Below are 19477 nucleotides of genomic sequence, written 5' to 3' on the forward strand. Positions count from 1 at the left end.
CTTCTCTCTGTTAGGGAAGAATGGTGCATTTCAGAAGCCAAACATTTCTCGTTTATTCTCCACTGATAATCACTATCTGGCTTAGGTCAACATAAAGATAGATTATAAAAAGTAAGAGCTACTGCACTTGTTAGATATACACCTGCATTAGCGTGCTCAGATGTTATAAGGACGCACAACAGCTAATATATACTCCCTCCTAATTATGACTAAAAGTGGTTATTACTCCTTGGTTTAAATATAGTGAAGATGATTTTTTGTTAATAAGCATTTCTTTTGCACTTAGATATGCTGTATGCTTTAGAGTTATTTTTATTACTACTTATTGCAACAGCCAATTTAAGCAGGGAAGTCTAAATTACTCGAGTCCTTATTTTTATAATTAGGAAGAGGAAAGTGCAGTGCAATTAAATGGCCTGCTTGATGGCATCCAGTCAGCAGTGGGGTTGGGATAGGATTTTCTGGTCCCAGATAATTGTAGCTTCTTCCTTGGGCCATTGAGTGATGTCACCTCTGAATAGTACTCCCACTTTAATGGATACCAGGATAACTTAATGTGATGTTTATAGCAAACATCTCCATGGTTAAAGGAAAGAAACACTTGCCTGTCAAATTGGGGAACTGGGTACTATCTGGGGCTGTCTGGCCTTCAGGAGATGGAGCAGTCAGTGTCTGCACCTAAAAATGAAGTCATTGAATTAAATGATCTGCATGGTCCCTTTCTGCTCAAAAATTCTGAGATCAAATAGCATTGAACAGTCACTGAAATTTATATATGTTAATTATTTTTAAATATTATTATTTTAAAATAATATTTAATAAAATATTGATTTTACTTATTTTAAAACTATTAACCTAAATTCAAAACCATACCTTATTTAGATGCATTTCATAATTCAATGTGTTTTAGCAGATCTATAATTAATTTGATTTAAAACTGCCTTTTTTATTTAGGGAATTTATTATAATTAGTAAAGCTACAAATGTAAGTCTATCCAAGGAGAAGATTAAAATTATAGTCCTTTGGTACACTGGCAATATTGGTAAAATATGTCAGAACTACAGTGAAATGAAATGTATAAGTATATAAATATATAAATGCTTTGTGGGAATTCTTAGGAAGCAGGTAATAGTGATGAGTAAGATTCCAAATTAAAATATAGTGCTGGGGCGCCTGGGTGGCTCAGTCACTTGAGCGTCTGACCTCGGCTTAGGTCATGAACTCACAGTTTGTGGGTTCAAGCCCCACATCAGGCTCTGTGCTGACAGCTTAGAGCCTAGGGCCTGCTTCAGATTCTCTGTCTCCTTCTCTTTCTGCCCCTCTCCCATTCCCTCTCTCTCTCTCTCTCTCTCAAAAATAAATAAACATTAAAAAATAAAGTAAAATAAAAATAAAATACATTATTGGCTAGACAAACCTTCCTAAATCTTTTAGGGTACCTTATTTTTATGGGGAAAAATACATAAGCAATTACATTCCCTTTATATTTCAATACATATATGTGACTAAGGATTGGTTATTTAAAAATTTGTTGTTTGCCTATAGAAAATTTTCCTAATTTAGTGAATCTTTTTTATCTAGAGAATTCCATTAGAGCATTTTTTCCCCTGCCATCTCAAAGATTGGAAAAGAGAAATTATTGCTGTATGACCCATGAAGCTATTAGATTTGCCCTTGATCCCATTGTAGTAAATCGGCTTTCAGGAGTAGAGATAAGCTGTTTGTTATTTTTAGTGCATCAAATACTAGTCTTTCCCAAAAAAGAGGTTTCTGTGTCAGGTGCCACACTGTTTTAGAACTAGGCAAAATTTGTCATCTTGCCTTCTTCCCTAGTTCCACTAATAAAGACTGTCTTTTGGAGACAATTTTCCTCAAACTTGAGGCTCCACAAGTTGTCATCAAAATTTTTGAATTTACATTCTCATTTTTATGATAAACCAAACAATTTTAAGCATAGTCTGGATCAATATAACCATCTTTCAACCAAATAGTGCCATAGGATTTCATTATTCATATCTTTGTTTGTTTTTAACACTTCGGTGATATGAAATTATTGCCTAAAACAATAACATTTATCTTTTTTTCACGATTTTTTTTCCAAACTCGGATGTTTTCCTGGGCGACATGACTGCATTTTCTGGGACATCAGGAGGTGGTTAGATTGACACAGTGGCGTCGAGGTCTGGCAAAGTGGTTTGGGCCCTTTCATTTCCTTTATTAGAAGTGGAGTTGTTTTATAAACAGGAGCCTCTAAGATTACTGCATGCATGTTTGTTTTTCACCATCTGACTTTGGAATCTGTACCGCTATCCGAAGGGTAGAACCGTGAGTCAAGACTTGTCCAGTTTTCTACTCCTCAACATTTTTTCTAGCCCTGCAATTTGTACTGTCTTCAACCTAACCAGTTCTATTCCCTGATCTCCAACAGACCGGTGCCCGCTCTTCTCTCTGGTGTTGTGGGGGGGAAGCTTGGGGATAAGAGTCTATGGAAAGAACTAGCCGAACTTCTGGCCAACCAGTCGATCAAGGCTAAAACACTGTACATCATGATAAATTGGGATTCTTGTCCCGTGGTTTTTTTGTTTTGTTTTGTTTTTGTTTTTGTTTTTGCAAAAGACGGATAATGTATATTCTCTTGGTGCACATTTTAGGTGTTTATTCATAAATGTTGGTCGGCTCTCAAAGGAGTAACCTCAGGGGTCATGGTGTTTGTACAATTTTTAAAGGTCTCCCAGGAAATGCTTACAGAGCCTATGGCATTGTATTTTGCCTTCAGTGAAAATAGAAGATAGCTCATCATCCTCCTCTGAATAATAACCCCATTTCCTCATTGGTGAAATGGGAACAATAATAATCAAAAGTGGGTTTCATCTAAAAGTATGTCCTATGGTCCAGTCTTCTAGCTGGATACTTTCCGATGACTCACCTTCTGCTGATCCCTTGCCAACTTTGCAAGGACATTAGGAGATTTAATTAAAGTGTGTACAGTGCCTTAAGCTCTTCAAAGAAACACACAGCATTATTATTGTAGATAATACTTTTGAAATTCCATAATCTCGTGAAGGTAATGAAACCAACAATACAGAAAGTGGGGGCTTCAATGCAGTTTTATGAAGAACTTCCTACGACGTCATGTTAATAGTGGCCATCGTGGGGCACCTGGGTGGCTCAGTCGGTTAAGCGTCCGACTTCAGCTCTGGTCACGATCTCGCGGTCCGCGAGTTCGAGCCCCGCGTCGGGCTCTGGGCTGATGGCTCAGAGCCTGGAGCTTGCTTCTGATTCTGTGTCTCCCTCTCTCTCTGCCCCTCCCCCGTTCATGCTGTGTCTCTCTCTGTCTCAAAAATAAATAAACGTTAAAAAAATTAAAAAAAAAAATAGTGGCCATCGTGTGGCTTTGAGAATGCAGACTTCAATGACTGTGAACTTTTTAATTGTAAATATTTTGATTTAATGTTTTCCCATCAATAACTAACACATTTGAGAGGTCAATAAGTATTCAAGTCATGATGTTCCTGGCCCACTTTTAAGGCTTTACAAATTTTTTTTTTTTTTTACTTTTTTTACTTCTTGGTTTGAAGTATGATTAAAAGGAGTACTTTACACTACTCCCAGCATGATATTTTGTAAGTTAGAGAAGGGTGAAAAAGAGAGTGCTCTTCAGGGCTTCTTCTGCCCTGACATGTAGTTCTCCTGCTCTTTTTTATTTTTTTTAATTTTTTTTTAACGTTTATTTATTTTTTGAGACAGAGAGAGACAGAGCATGAACGGGGGAGGGGCAGAGAGAGAGGGAGACACAGAATAGGAAGCAGGCTCCAGGCTCTGGGCCATCAGCCCAGAGCCCGACGGGGGGCTCGAACTCACGGACCATGAGATCGTGACCTGAGCTGAAGTCGGACGCTTAACCGACTGAGCCACCCAGGCGCCTCTAGTTCTCCTGCTCTTAAAATCCCCCAGGAACAATGAAAATTGCTTTAGTTTCCTAACTCATCCCCTGTCTCCAGCATTCAGTCTATACGCACGCTGCCCATTTAATTACCATCCTAACACAGGTTGCTTCCTCTGGATCCGGTGCCTGTGTCAGTGTCTTGACTGTGGACCTGCCATGCATCATGTGTATGAGCCTCAGCGGGCTGCTTACAAATCCCAAAACATGCCTTTCGTTGCTCATGCCCCCAGGATGCCTCCTTGTAAAAACTCTTTGTGCAGCCTTGCCTAAATGCCACCCTCCTCCAGAGAGCCCTCCCAAACCCTCCAGCACTGATGAATCTTAGCCAGACACATCTTCCCAGAACATCTGCTTGGGACCTCTTTTCCAACGTTACTGCATTCACTTGACCATCGCAGGTGTCCCGCTAATATATAAAAAATATCAATCCCCCATTGAATGCTCACCATGTGCCAGGTACCATGCTGGGGGCTCTTTAGCCTCTTACAGTAAGATTATTCCTTTTTCATCTTTGTCTCTCTTAGTATCCTCCTTTGGACGCACTAGATCCTTAGCAAACATTTGCCACATTGAATTGAAATGTACCCGGGTGAAATTTTCAGGTGCCCAGAAAGCAAACGTCTTTATGTTACCTTCCTGTGTTCTGTGAATTTAAAGTCCAAGCTATCCCTCAACTCTGTAAACCAAAGCACCTTCTCTTACTATTTCAAGGAGAGTAACAATAGCTGGTCCCAAGCCTGCGAAGAGGCTGTGATGTTCATGAAAATATCCAATTGCATTTGGCTAACCTTGCCTCCCATCAGTGTGAAATTGAAGGTGGATAGAATGAAAAGTGTTCATTGGTTGAACAGACACCCACTGAGCATTTACTTCTTGCCAGTGGCTCTTGTAGCCCAGGGCTGGTACCTCCTTCTCCATGTGTGGGGATGGAACTAGAGAGATTATCAGAACAGAAGCTAGTTCTAGAGATGACTCTCCTTTGCATCAGGCATGGCATGGCATTTCTCATACAGTGGACCATGTTTTGGAAGCCACTAGAACAAGACAAGATGGGCCAGAACCAGGCTGGGAGAGCTTCTCGCTCTCCTTGCAGTGGCTCTCAGACCTTTTTTTCTGCATGACTATCTTTTTTAACACCAAACAGGAGAAGCCTGACAATGTGAAAGCCCATTCATGGCACTGATTCTTCGTAACTTGGAATTAGCTAAGCAGGGTAGCGGAAGTCAAGACTTTTCTAAGAAAATCTACTGTATGGTCTTCAGAATAAAGGACCTGAGATGATTTTGTGGGAAATAGCTTTTTTTAAAAAAAAATATTTATTTATTTTTGAGACAGAGAGAGAGCATGAACGGGGGAGGGCCAGAGAGAGAGGGAGACACAGAATCTGAAACAGGCTCCAGGCTCTGAGCTGTCAGCACAGAGCCCGACACGGGGCTCAAACTCGTGGACCGTGAGATCATGACCTGAGCCAAAGTCGGACGCTTAACCGACTGAGCCACCCAGGCGCCCCAGGGAAATAGCTTTTAGATACACATTTGTTCATGCAACTGAAGGGCTCTCTGTAATTCGAGGAAGAGTGCTTGAAAATTAAACTACCTTAAAAAGAAATTAATGTGGATGGTCTATACATTTTAAAAATTAGCCTTACGAGTCGTTATCCAGTTTTACTCCTTGTAAAGGATGAGCTACTGTCATGAACCACCTGCACTAATTTAGATAGAAAATGTGCTTGAAGATGAAGTCACTTGCTGTTGGTTATTTCTGTGCTCAAGAATCTTGCCCTGGGGTGCTTGGCTGGCTCAGTCAGGGAAGTGTATGACTCGATCTCAGGGTTGTAAATTTGAGTCCCATATTGCATGCACAGATTACTTAAAAATTAAAAAAAAAAATCTGGGGCACCTGGGTGGCTCAGTTGGTTAAGCAACCAATTTCAGCTCAGGTCACGATCTCACGGTTTGTGGGTTTGAGCCCTGCACTGGGCTCTCTGCTGACAGCTCAGAGCCTGGAACCTGCTTCAGATTCTGTGTCTCCCTCTCTCACTACCCCTCCCCTGCTCACGCTCTGTCTCTCAAAAGTAAATATATCTTTAAAGAAAGTTAAAAGGGCGCCTGGGTGGCTCAGTCGGTTAAGCGTCCAACTTCAGCTCAAGTCATGATCTCACAATCTGTGAGTTCAAGCCCTGCGTCAGGCTCTGTGCTGACAGCTCAGAGCCTTGGATTCTGTGTGTGCCTCTCTCTCTGCCCCTCCCCTGCTCATGCTCTGTTTCTCTCTCTCTCTCAAAAATAAATAAAAACATTAAAGTTTTAAAAAATCTTACAAAATTAAAAATTAAAAAAAATTTGCCCTTATTACTAAGGGAAAGTTATAAAAAAAAACTTACATACTACCATGCTGGGTGCAAAAGAATAAGCTTAAATGGCATGTTCACTATCTTCTGAGAGCTTGAAATGCAAAAAAAAAGGGGGGGGGAGGTAAGTTGTAAAAACAAACATGGCTTCAAAATCCCAAGCCCCCAAACTTTTGGGAATCCATTTTCCATGCTTTTTAATAATACTTTTAGCTGTTTTGATTTAGGGAAATAATATGAACTGCTGGAAAAGGGGTGTGCTATGATCTCAGAATTATCTGTTGTCAGAAATGTGTTACATAAATATTCCAGGACAACTTTTTTAGCCCTTTGTCAACAACTGTTAACCTGCTCTTCCTTCTTGGTCCTTCTTCTACTTCGGTGTATAATTTCCACGCTCCTACTTTAATATTTTTTTTCTTCGCTTTATGTGTCTTTTGTGCAAGTTACCTCCAGTCCTTCGTGGAAGAAGGCTGGCTCAAAACAAGCAAGCGTATGCATGTTAATCAAGTACTGACTCTGTGCCAGGCACTGCGGGTGGCTGACGACTCGCGACTGACCGAGACACGGACTCTGCCCTCAAGGAGGTCAGAGTCTGGAGGGAGAGACATTAACCATTAACTTAAGAAGTGAGTTTCAGGGGCGCCTGGGTGGCGCAGTCGGTTAAGCGTCCGACTTCAGCCAGGTCACGATCTCGCGGTCCGTGAGTTCGAGCCCCGCGTCAGGCTCTGGGCTGATGGCTCGGAGCCTGGAGCCTGTTTCCGATTCTGTGTCTCCCTCTCTCTCTGCCCCTCCCCCGTTCATGCTCTGTCTCTCTCTGTCCCAAAAAAAAAAAAAAAAAGGTAAAAAAAAAAATTTAAAAAAAAAAAAAAAAAAAAAGAAGTGAGTTTCAAGGTAAAGGTCCAAGGGCTAGGAGAGAACTTAGAATCGGCATGTTTCCCCGACTGCCTGAGCCACAAGGCGGAACATCAGGAAAAGCTTCTGATGATGCCAAAAGCCCTGTCCTCGATGCCTAGCAGAAGTGAGCTAGTAGAGAAAAAGGGTGGAGGGGGCTGGGTTTGTGTAAGCTGAGGAAGAAAGAGGCAGAGAAGCGTGAACAGTCTGAACCCAGAGAAGGGCAGGCAGTTGAACAGAGTGGCAGGAGCAGAGTGGGTTCAGGGGGCACCACCAGGCTCTAGGTATAGATTTGTCTCTTAAGGTTAGCAGGACGACACCCGGGGGAGACCTATCTGAGTCTGTGTTTTAGGGAGAGCACTCTGTAGGCTCGCTGAAAGCGGACCACAATGGCAGGGAAACCGGGTTAGAAGCTCCTGGCAGTAATCCACCTGAGAGAGGGGGATGGTGGCTGCACTGTAGCCGTGGCTGTGACGATACAGAGGGAAAGAGTGAAGGAGAGATTAAAATGGTGGTGTTTGTGGCATTTAGAAACTCCCTGTGGGTGAGGTGGGAGTCTGGGGTGACACTGGGTTATTTTTTTTTTTTTAACCTAGGCGGCTGATTGAATGGAGCGTCGGAGAGAATTCAGACAATGCACATCTCTAAATTCTGTCTGAGGACTAAATGTGCTTGGCAGGTAGTAATCATCCAATAAGGTTGCTATCGTTGTAACCGTAGGCTAACCTCATCTGGTTAGTTCTAACGGAACTCTCTAGAAAGTGCTGCTCATGATCGACATGTGCGTTCTCTGAGCAGACTCTGGATCATATGGCAACTTTCGAGACTCTTAAGTTTCTTCCATTTTCTTGGCCTGTTTCCTCTTATAATATCAACCAGGCAACGAACGTTTCAGTAAGAACTTGAGATAAGAGATATAAAGTCCTTTGTGTGGCACCGTATGCATAATGGAAGCTCAGTAAATGACAGCTTCATACACGAATGGAAGGCGTCATTGTTGGTTCTCAGCCTCCAGGGGCTGGGGGGCATTCTCTCTCATGGATCTTTGTAACTCTCACAGGCCCTGCCTACCCAGCACAGGGCCTTACACTTAATGCTGGCCAGTAAATATTTATTGAAACTAGAATAACTGCTACTTCATCTTTTCTTGTCTTTCTGCCAAAGGTGGTTAACCCTCTTTTAAAAAGATTCTTTTTATGGTTTTGTCTTCGCATGGTTTATCTTTACTTAAACTTTATTTCATTTGGGCCCTCTTTTTTCCTTCTAAATGATGACCCACATTTCATAATTTCTGACGTTCTCCTATAAAATGTCTCCTTGACAATCCCCCATCTGAACTCCTTTTTTTTTTTATTAAATTTTTTTTTAATGTTAATTTATTTTTGAGAGAGAGAGAGAGACCGCGGGCGGCCCGAGCGAGAGCGCACACGTGAATGGGGCAGGGGCAGAGAGAAGGGGACACAGAATCCGAAGCAGGCTCCAGGCTCTGAGCTGTCAGCACAGAGCCCGACGTGGGGCTCAAACCCACAAACTGCGAGATCATGACCTGAGCCGAAGTTGGACACTTTGGCTGAGCCACCCAGTCACCAACCCCCCGACCCCCCCCCCCCCCCCCCCCCCCCCAGCCATCTGCACTCCTGCCCTCTCACAGGACGGTGTTTGATAGTGGGATCTTGGTTCTTATGTGACTTGACTGTGATAATTACTTAGAGTGCTAAACCTTTCCTAAAATTCTTACTGGGCTCCAGGATTTCCACTAGAGCCAAGATCAGTCCATTAAGGACTTGGTAAAACAGCTTGAATTTAATCACAGTGAACCATACTCACTGCAGAGACATGTAATTTGATCAGAAATATTTGCACACAAACATACCAAGTCTCAGGCATGGCTGGCAATTAGCGACTCTGTGATAATAAAGAAGAATTTGAGATAGCTCTTGAGCTCACGAATCTTTGCCTGTCTGTGTGTTTTCGTTGGGGAATTCAAAACATATATTCGGTTATTTTACATGTGGCACTGGTATAAGCATCGGGTAGGTTTATACTGGTATCATTGGTCTTTTCCCATTTTACTCCCTTTTCCTGGTTATAAATGAAATAGATAAATATAAAAAATAAAAAACAGAAACTTGGAAATACATTAACCTGGGAAATACATTAAACTGTAATGAAGAACAAAATGCCACCCAAACATACACATGACATTTTTGTGTTTCTAATTAAGCTCTACATGTATGTAGATACATATACTCTCCATAAATTTATAGCACTTAAAATACAGTTTTGTATTTTGCTTTTTCACAAGTTATAATAAGAGCATTTTCCTGTGTCATTAAATAGTCTTTGAAAGTATAACTTGAACGTTTGCATAATGTTCTATCATACGTGTAAACATTCCCATACTGTGAGATATTTTGGTCGCTATTCTAAATAATGCCATAATGAAATCTTTGTGCGTAAATATTTTTTACGTGTCTCTAAATATTTCCTGAAGACAGATTCCCCAGCAGCAGAGTAACATTTTGAGACTCTAGATACATATTGCTAAACTGCTTTTCAGAAAAGTTGGGCAAATTTGCACTGTGGCCAAGGCTGTGTGTGTGGGAGGGCCACCGTATCACCACTCACTGTGATCTGTCTTATCTTTCACAAACCACACAGTGAACCTGTGGGTCAGATTTGTTTTAACTGCCTCCCAATGGTGCTTTCTGTCCTAACCCCATAATGTGATTTCTGTACACTTTTAGGACTAGCTTGCCATTTAAAGGGGAAAGCTTTTTTCCTGAAGTGTGAAGCTAGATTTCTATTCATGAAAAATTTCAAATGGTTATTTAATGTTTCCAGTGTGGCAAGTTAAGTTCCTTAAATGGGGCATCCATTTTAAATGTTTTTGTCATTTAGCACCGTTCACCCAAAACTAAAATCAAGCAAGCATCCCTCTTCCCCTTGTCATGGTTAGGGGCTTATCTAGCAGCAGTAATTCCAAATAAATATCCTAGTTAGTTGAGATTTGGACATTTGGACAGCTATTTGAAATTTGGGCGGTTTTCCATTATGCTGAATCCTCTGGAAATTATTTTTGAAAAATACATCATGCTTTATTTAGTTTTAGTTTGTAGGCATGAGAATTTTATGTATGTAGCCACTGCTTTCTTCATTTGTCCCTAAAAATGCCTATTTTAAACTAGATTGTCACATTTGTTTGTATATAAAAGAAGATGTAACTATCGTAGGGTATTCTAATCCAGTGGGATTTCGGGTTCTACATTTGACATGCCCTTTCCACTTGCAAACTTCAACCAAAAAAAAATTTTTTTTAATTCTTATTCGCATTTTAGAGCTATAGCAAATTTACTTTATTTATTTATTTATTTATTTATTTATTTATTTTTAAGTAAGCTTCACACCCAGCGTGGAGCCCAGTGTGGGGCTTGATCTCACGACCCCGAGATCAAGCCCTGAGCTGAGATCAAGAGTGGGACACTTACCCGACTGAGTCACCCAGGCGCCGCTACTTTATTCATTTTAGAATGAAATTTTTGACTCTTTCAACCTCGTTCTTACATAAGGCATAAGCTCATTACTTTCTTTCTGTCTATTCTGTTCAGTTCAGGTTCACAGATGCAAACCAAATGCTAGATACTATGTAAAGACAAGGGACACACACGTACGTAAAGACACACAGAGCACATCGTCAGAGACAAATCCCTTACCAGATCGATTCAGTACAATGTGACACGTGCTGGAGCACACTGTTGGTCCCCTTATATGATGTACTCACTTACAAGTGCCCCTTCCCCCAGTTAACAGGTTGCTCAGATAAGCCAATTCTATGGTCTACCCAACTGACCATTCAACAACCAGGTTCCGTTCAAGCATTCCTATTTTCCCCTGTGTAGATTTCTGTGCCTGCCTAGCACCCCAGCATCTTTTTTTTTTTTTTCATCTCTGGCCGATTGTTGTAAATATTGATAAATTTCAAGAAATATGATGCAAGTAGATTGCAAACCGAAACTGAAAGCCTTAAAGAAAAGAAGATGCAGTTGTGGTGAGGCCGATGACAGTGATATTGGAAGAGAACTGTATTACATACAAAGCCCCATGTGGAATAAGTTGCATCACAACTGCATAATAAAAGACCTTGGTAGGGGCTCCTGGGTGGCTCAGTTGGGTAAGGGTCTGACTCAGGCTCAGGTCATGATCTCACATTTCGTGGGTTTGAGCCCCAAGTCAGGCTCTGTGTTAGCAGTTCAGAGCCTGCTTGGGATTCCCTCTCTCCCTCTCTTTCTCTCTCTCTGCCCCTTCCCAGCCTTCTCTCTCTCTCTCTCTCTCTCTCTCTCTCGCAATAAATAAGTAAACTTAAAAAAAAATAGAGGGCCTTGGTAAAAAATAAAGCCTTCAGAGATACTTCAGCAAAGATAGCCTTTTTCGTCACTGGGTGCAAAAGTCAAGTAATGATGTCATTTCACATCATTTTGTCACCCCCAAATCTAACATTCAATTACTTCCTTGTTCTATAATTAGGACATGTTTATAATTATGACTTATTTTTATCATATTTATTTTATTTTCCCATTTGAAATATTGATCAAGTCTTTTTTTTAATTAAAAAAATTTTTTTTAACGTTTATTTATTTTTGAGGCAGAGAGAGACAGAGCATGAACGGGGGAGGGTCAGAGAGAGGGAGACACAGAATGTGAAACAGGCTCCAGACTCTGAGCAGTGAGCACAGATCCCGACGCGGGGCTCGAACTCACGGACCGCGAGATCATGACCTGAGCCGAAGTCGGACGCTTAACCGACTGAGCCACCCAGGCGCCCCGATCAAGTCTTAATATAACTTATTATTCAGTGTTGGTCTCTGTATTTTCTGGTTACCTACTGCTGTGTGACAACCCCAAACCACAGGTTTCAACGACCATTTTATTATCTCTCATAATTCTGTGGGTCGGCTATATTCTTCTCGATTGGCCATAGCTGGGCTCGCAGTCATGTGGAATTGTGGCTGGGTTAAAATGTTCAAGATGACTCATTCATTCATCTGGTGCCTTCTCAGGGACAGCCTGGATTCTGGGGTGCCTGCCTCCCCATGTAGTCTGAGGACCTCTCCTTCTCCACATTAGGGGTAGCTAGACTTATATGGCAGTGCAGGTTTCCCCAAAGCACAAAAGCAGAAACTACTTCTGAACATTTGGGTCCCAAACACACCGCATCACTCCTGCCACATGCTATTGGTTAAAGCGAGTCACAGGGAAGCTCAGGTTCCATGTGGAAGGGAGCAGCACACAGATGTGAATACGAGAAGGCCTGGTTCACTGGAAGCCATCTGTGGACACCAGCTCACACACTGTATTAAGCGCATTCATTTAAAAAGGCATTTCCAGTACTAGCTACCCATGGATAATGAGGACCTCCTATAGCTGTAATCGCTTTGGTGGGTCATTTCCAAAAGCCTAATGAGCTGTGATGTCAATCGCAACAGTCAATCTGCTTTTAAGAATCACAGGCCTCTGATTGATTCGTAAACTTCAGACCCTTACTGTTCGTTTTTTGAAAGAACAGGTTTGGGTTTATTTGCCTAAGGATACTCAGCAAATGTTTGGAAAATAATTCACAGTTTGATGTATATAATAAGAATTTGGAGCATTTGTGTGTGCCTCATAAATTAGGTAGTGCTTTTAGGTGTTACCTTATTTGCTTTTCATTTCAAATCTTGCAATAAGGCAGGTATTCCGGTTTTCAAGGGAGGAAACTAACTCATGGTAAGCTGTTCAGTTTTTCACAGTTACACAGATAGGAAACATTGGAGCCAGAACTCCAAGTTTAGGATTCTTTCAAACCAGCCATCCCTCCTAGGGTTCTTTTAAACTTAGAAGGATCTCAAACTAAAACCGATTCTTTCTCTCTCCATGTACATGTGTGTATGTATTCACACATATATAAATTATACATTAAAAACACTCAATAGGCACATCCTCCATTGATAGTTAATGAATGAAATCGATAGGTAGTGAATGCAATTCGCCCATTCTGTTATTATATACATATATGTGTGTGTACACACATGCACACACACACGCACACATGTTTATAAACTGGACATTTTAAAAATCAGTAAGTACAGCCTTACTGATAGGGAATGAATAAAATTGAAAGGTAATGAATGAAATTCATTCTCATTACATATATAGAGATGTATATATATATATATATATATATGTGCACATGTATATAAAATATACATTTTAAAAACCATTCTTAAAATACACCTTCATTAATAGATGAAGATTCTTCACTGAATGATCTATGGAAGGTCATTAATATCCATTTCAAGCTAAAGGATATTACAGAAGCATGAATGTCATCTCAAAGTCATCTGGTCCAACCCATTTATTTCATAGATGGGACAACAGGCTCCGAGTGGTTCAGTTAGTTGCCCCAAATCACACAACTATTTAGTGAAAGAGCCAAGACCTGTTGACTCTGAACCTATTGTTCTTCCAACTAAATCAAGCCACTGAAGACAGCTTCGGCTCAGGTCGTGATCTTGTGGTTCTTGAGTTTCAGCCCCGCGTGGGGCTCTGTGCTGACAGCTTGGAGCCTGGAGCCTGCCTCGGATTCTATGACTCCCTCTCTCCTTGCCCCTCTGCTGCTTGTGCTCTGTGTCTCTCTCTCTCAAAAATAAATAAACATAAAAAAATAAAAAAATAAAACATTAACATGTGATTCTCCTGGAATTAAAAGTAATGCAAATTGGGGGCGCCTGGGTGGCTCAGTCAGTTGAGCGTCTGGCTTCGGCTCAGGTCATGATCTCACAGTTCGTGAGTTTGAGCCCCGGGTCGGGCTCTGTGCTGACAGCTCGGAGCCTGGAGCCTGCTTCCAATTCTGTGTCTCCCTCTCTCTCTGTTCCTCGCCTGCTCACACGCTGTCTCTCTCTCAAAAATAAATAAAGATTTTTAAAAAATAATTAAATAAATAAATAAAAGTAATGCAAATTGTAAACTCTTTAAGTGACTAAATACAGTTAAGGACCAGCTGTGCAATTTGCTGAAAATATTGTTGTTTCTGCGAGAAAACCTAGTGCTAAGAACCCATGGAAGAGGAAATTTGCTCTGGGAAAAGCTGAGAACTAACTTCAGGCTTGAGTTCTTTATGAAGAAAAAGAAGTTATTATCGTTGTATCCAGTAACTTGTTACGTGTTTTACTCCTAGGATTATGCTCGTAGCAAAATCAAGGAATTTACATCAAACATTCTCACAGAAGTGAGTGTAGAAACTTTCTCTGAGAATGAGGGGTTGAGATGAGCTAAATCTCATTTTTTTTCCAAATGAAGGAAAACATAAAGGTCAGTTCTGTAGATAGCATTCTGACAATATCACACTTGTCCCAGCTCTGATGTTACTATGACAAGTAGTGAGTAATGTTGCATTTTGACCTGAATACAAGGCTTTTCTGCCGTCCTCCTTTCCTTCTTCCACCTCCCCTCTTTTTATCAAGGAGGAAATGTTTTCAATTTGTTGACTAAACAGGTAAAGTCAAGAAGCCAATAGTAATTTGCCAAAGTCATAGTGTATGTGACCAGCTGGCACCTGTTTGAGTAAAGAGCCCGTTAAAAAATGGGCAGAGAAGGGAGCCTGGGTGGCTCCAGTGGTCAAGCCTCTGACTCTTGATTTCAGCTCAGGTCATGATCTCACAGTTCATGAGATTGAGCCCCTCCTCTGGCTCTGTGCTGACAGTGCAGAGCCTGCTTGGGATTCTCTCTCTCTCCCTCTCTCTCTGTGCCCCTTTCCTGCTCATGCTTTCTCCATCTCTCTCTCAAAATAAATAAATAAACTTTGGAAAAAAAATGGGCAGAGGACCTGAATAGAAATGTTTCCAAAGAAGACATACAGGTGACCAAAAGACACATGAAGAGATGATCAGTGTCACTAGTCATCAAGAAAGAACAAACTGAAACTATAATGAGATCCCCTTATACCAGCCACAATGGCTAGTATGAAAATGGCAAGAAATGACAAGTGCGGGTGAGGATGTGGGACAAAGGGAACCCTTGTTCACTGGGGGTGGGAATATAAGTTGATGCAGCTACTGTGAAAAAGTTCTGGAGGTTCCTCAGACAACGGAAAATAGATATAGCATATGATCCAGCTATTACACTTCTGGGTGTTTGCTGAAGAAAACAAAAACACTAATTCAAAAAGACACATGCACCCCTATGTTTACCACAGCATTATTTACAACAGCCAAGTTAGAGAAGCTGCCCTAAGTGTCCATTGATAGATGAATGGATAAAGAAGATGTGGTATCCATTGGAATATTACTGGGCCATGAAAAAGAGTGAGATCTTTCCATTTGCAAATAGATGGACCCAGAGGGCATTATGCTAAGTAAATAAGTTGGACAAAGACAAATACCATATTTCACTTCTATCCAGAATCTAAAAAACAAACCAACAAAACCAGAAACAGACTCATAATACAGAGAACAAATTGGTGGTTGCCAGAGGCAAGGGGGGGGGGGGGGGTGGGGATGAGTAAAATGGATGAAAGAGATTAAGAGGTACAAGTTTCCAGTTATAAGTCACAGGGATGAAAAATACAGCATAAGGGACATAGTGATATTGTAATAACTGTATGGTAACAGAAGGTAACTATACTTATGGCAAGCATTTCATAATGTATATAATTGTTGAATCACTAGATTGCACACCTAAAACTAATATAATATTGTAGGTCAACTATAATTCAGTTAAAAATAAAAATTTTAGGGGCACCTGGGCGGCTCAGTTGGTGAAGTGTCAGACTTTGGCTCACGTCGTGATCTATCTCACAGTTCATGGGTTCGAGCCCCCATCGGGCTCTGTGCTGACAGCTCAGAGCCTGGAGCCTGCTTCCGATTCTGTGTCTCCCTCTTTCTCTGCCCCTCCCCACTCATGCTCTCTCTCAAAAATAAATACAGTTTAAAAAAAGTTCTTTAATAAAAATTTTTAAAAAGGGAGTCAATTAAGCCACAGGCCGCATCCTGTCAGTTGAGCAGCCCAAAGTGATTTCTGGCTTTAATAATTACTGGACTGAACTATCATTTTTTTAATGTTTCATTTATTTATTTTTGAAAGACAGCAGGGGAGGGAGGGGCAGAGTGAGAGGGAGAGAGAGAATCCCAAGCAGGCTCTGCACTGTCAGTGCAGAGCCAGACAAGGGGCTCGATCTCACAAACTGTGAGATCATGACCTGAGCCGAATCTAAGAGTCAGACATTTAATCAGCTGAGCCACCCAGGTGCCCCTGAACTGACGTCTCATTTTAGATGAACTGTTGCTCAGGCCCAGGAAGGCCTGTGCAGATCCAGGGGAGGGAATCTTTCCCAGGCACACCCATCTGTGAGTGGCTTTTTCCAGGAGTGTCACCTCTTGGGTATATCTCCATCACCATCTTCATATGTGGGATTTGGGATTTGGAGATATCCTCAGATCATCTCCCCAACTTCCTTAAATAGGGCAAAAAAGGAAAAGAAAAAAAAAAGCTTGGGAATGAAACCCACCGTTTTCCTCTGAATGCAAAATTCAAGGCTGTTCATTTGTATCTGTGAGTGGTTCTGTTTTATTTATGTCACAGTCTGAAGAACTCGCTGGGTCCCATTTTTCCTCTGTGTACTGAAGTGGTTGGATTTCTTTCCCTTTACGCAGGTAGAGTTATTGATGTTTTGACAATGCTTAATATGAAAAGTTATAAGCCTCCATGCAATAGGGCCACACAGTCATATATATGTGGGCAAGCAGACAGGTACTGTGCATGGGGAGGAAATCCTGTGTCACCACAGCTCAGCCACCAGACCGATATTGTTTGCGAGAAGACAGGTCACAGGCTTGAAACTGCACTTGATGAAGTATTCAAACGACCTTTAAGAAATATTATGTGGTTTAAAACATACATATTTCGATGACAAATCAAATGTCAGCCCTAAGTGCAATGTTTGTAGGGTGCTGCGGGTCTGTGTGACACAAACCATAAAAAAATAGAAGCACCTGCATATTTGCACCAGACGGCACTTTTTTCTGAGGAGCCCATTAATTTGGAGGATACTCTTACAGCATCAGCAAGTCCGGTTAGAAATTTCCAGCACCTCCTGCTGCTTCTGCTTTCCCACCATCTCCACTGCTGTCCTCTCAGACAGCCACTACCTGATTTTTTTTCCAGGTTCTAGCAACGCCCCGTGGGTCTCGGCAGGCACACTGGCTCCCCTTCGTCCATTCTCCACAGGGCTGCCTGTATTCAGTTCATATCTTCTCCTGCATAAAGCTCGGAAATGCTTTCCCATTTTTTTTTTAATCAGGGGGGGTTTGATCAGGGAACAAAGATTTATTATAGAGATCGGAAGTTGCACAGTTGTTGGGGAAGTGAGCTGAGAATCAGTGCAGCAAACATCACTTGCCAATTTAACCAATGCGTCTAAACTTGCAGGGCAGGAACCTTCAGCCGGGTCTAGGACCAGTGACAGCAGGGACAGGGGCCCCGAAAGGGCATGAGTCTCTGAGATCTACAGGAAGCTCATTCATATGTGAAATTCTCAGGAAGCCCTACCCTCTGAAATGTGGAATGTAACTGAAATGAGCATTCAACTCCAGGAGACAGAAAAATCAAAATGAAGTATAACGATCAGGGTGAAATAGGTGTAGCAAAATCTTGGGGAAAACAAACTAAAATCGCCCTCAAACTACCCACCCACCACCAAATCTCCAACAATTTGGCAAATCTGCTCTGTATTTTATAAAAGTTAATTCATGTATATGTTTTCAAAAATGACACATCCTACACACTGTCTCTGATTTCCAGTTCAGCACTATAGCACGGATCCCCTGCTCTTGTCTTTTTCTTTCTCTTTTTTTCCTTTAAAGCTTGCGTTCTTATCCGATTCTGTACCTGTTGGAATGAGAAGGCTCATTTCCTTTGACCCGGCTGTGACAGGATTTGCAGAGGAGTCGCGTCAGTGTCTCTGCTCAGATTTCACTTCCGAAGCACAACAAAGCTTTTGGCAAATGTTACAGCTCCTCTGTCTCTTTTCCCACCACCGTCTGTTGCAGGTGTGTGCAATGCCGAAGCTTCCCATGGATGCCCTGCAAAATGCCTGAAGCCTGCTTTTTTTTGGTGGGGGTCCCTCCGGTCTGTACAGTTGGGAGCTGGCAGTTCTCATTGCCCAGAACCTTCCTCCTTAAACTGTGAACTCTTCTCTCTATGGCGGAAGGCCAGTGGTAGCCCCTTGTCTCTACCTTGAGAAGAGAACGACTTTCAGGCTGAATGTTCGTAGGAGAGGGCTTTCTAGCCTCATGGGAATCATGACTGCCACATACGTATTTTATCCCACTAAAAGACACATTCCAGCCTAGAGCAGTGGCAGCTCTGGTTTGTTCTTTAGTCATTTCTTATCCTTTAAGCATGGGTTACATTGTGATCATAGGAAGCACCAACTAGTTCTGCCTGAGGAATTTCCCACGAGAGATGACATTTCTTAAGTGATTTTTTTTTTCACAGATTCACAGGTTGCGAGCTTGAAACTTACTAACATTGCTCTTTCAAATCCGTATCAATTAACCATGCTGTGTGGTACTTTTCTAGTAGAAGTGATAGTGGTTTCTCCCCCTCCCCATGTTTTTAAAAAAACCGAAGTATAGTTGACACACAAAGACAGTGACGGTGTTTTATCAGTTTATCCAAGTTTCTGGCCTCCGACCGTCAGAAGAAAGGAAAGAACAAATTAAGCCTTATGGAAAATGAAATCGATCATTAGTGGAACTGTGATTTTGTCAACAGAAAGAACTAGCTATGTATTCCTTGCATTCAGTAACAGGGAATAAGGCATTGAACAGTGGGGTCCTAGACATCATCGATGAAAATGATTGCCCTGTGCAGTGACTGGCAGCTAGCTTCTGTCACCGTGTGAATTATTTAGAGGTTAGAAGTTTGGCTTGCAGAAGAGTGCTACCTAACGAAAACGAATGGCCATGCTAGCCACACATCCTATAGTTCTCTGCCAAACACTCGAAATCAATTATTTACACATTATAGGCCAATATATATCAAACCCCTCAGCTCCAATGGCTTGATATAAAGCTGCCTTTAGCTCACTGCTCCCTCTTCTCCCACGCTGGTCTCTTTTCACCGTGTCTCTTGAACGTACTACACCCACTGCGAATTGTCCTCTACCCATTGCTCCCCCAAATGATCTCCTCTCTAACCAAAGACTTGGAAAAAAAGAACCTAGGGACTACCTAATAGTTCCTAGAACCAGCAT

Source organism: Panthera uncia, chromosome B4 (genome assembly GCF_023721935.1).
Source record: "Panthera uncia isolate 11264 chromosome B4, Puncia_PCG_1.0, whole genome shotgun sequence".
Taxonomy (NCBI): Eukaryota; Metazoa; Chordata; class Mammalia; order Carnivora; family Felidae; genus Panthera; species Panthera uncia.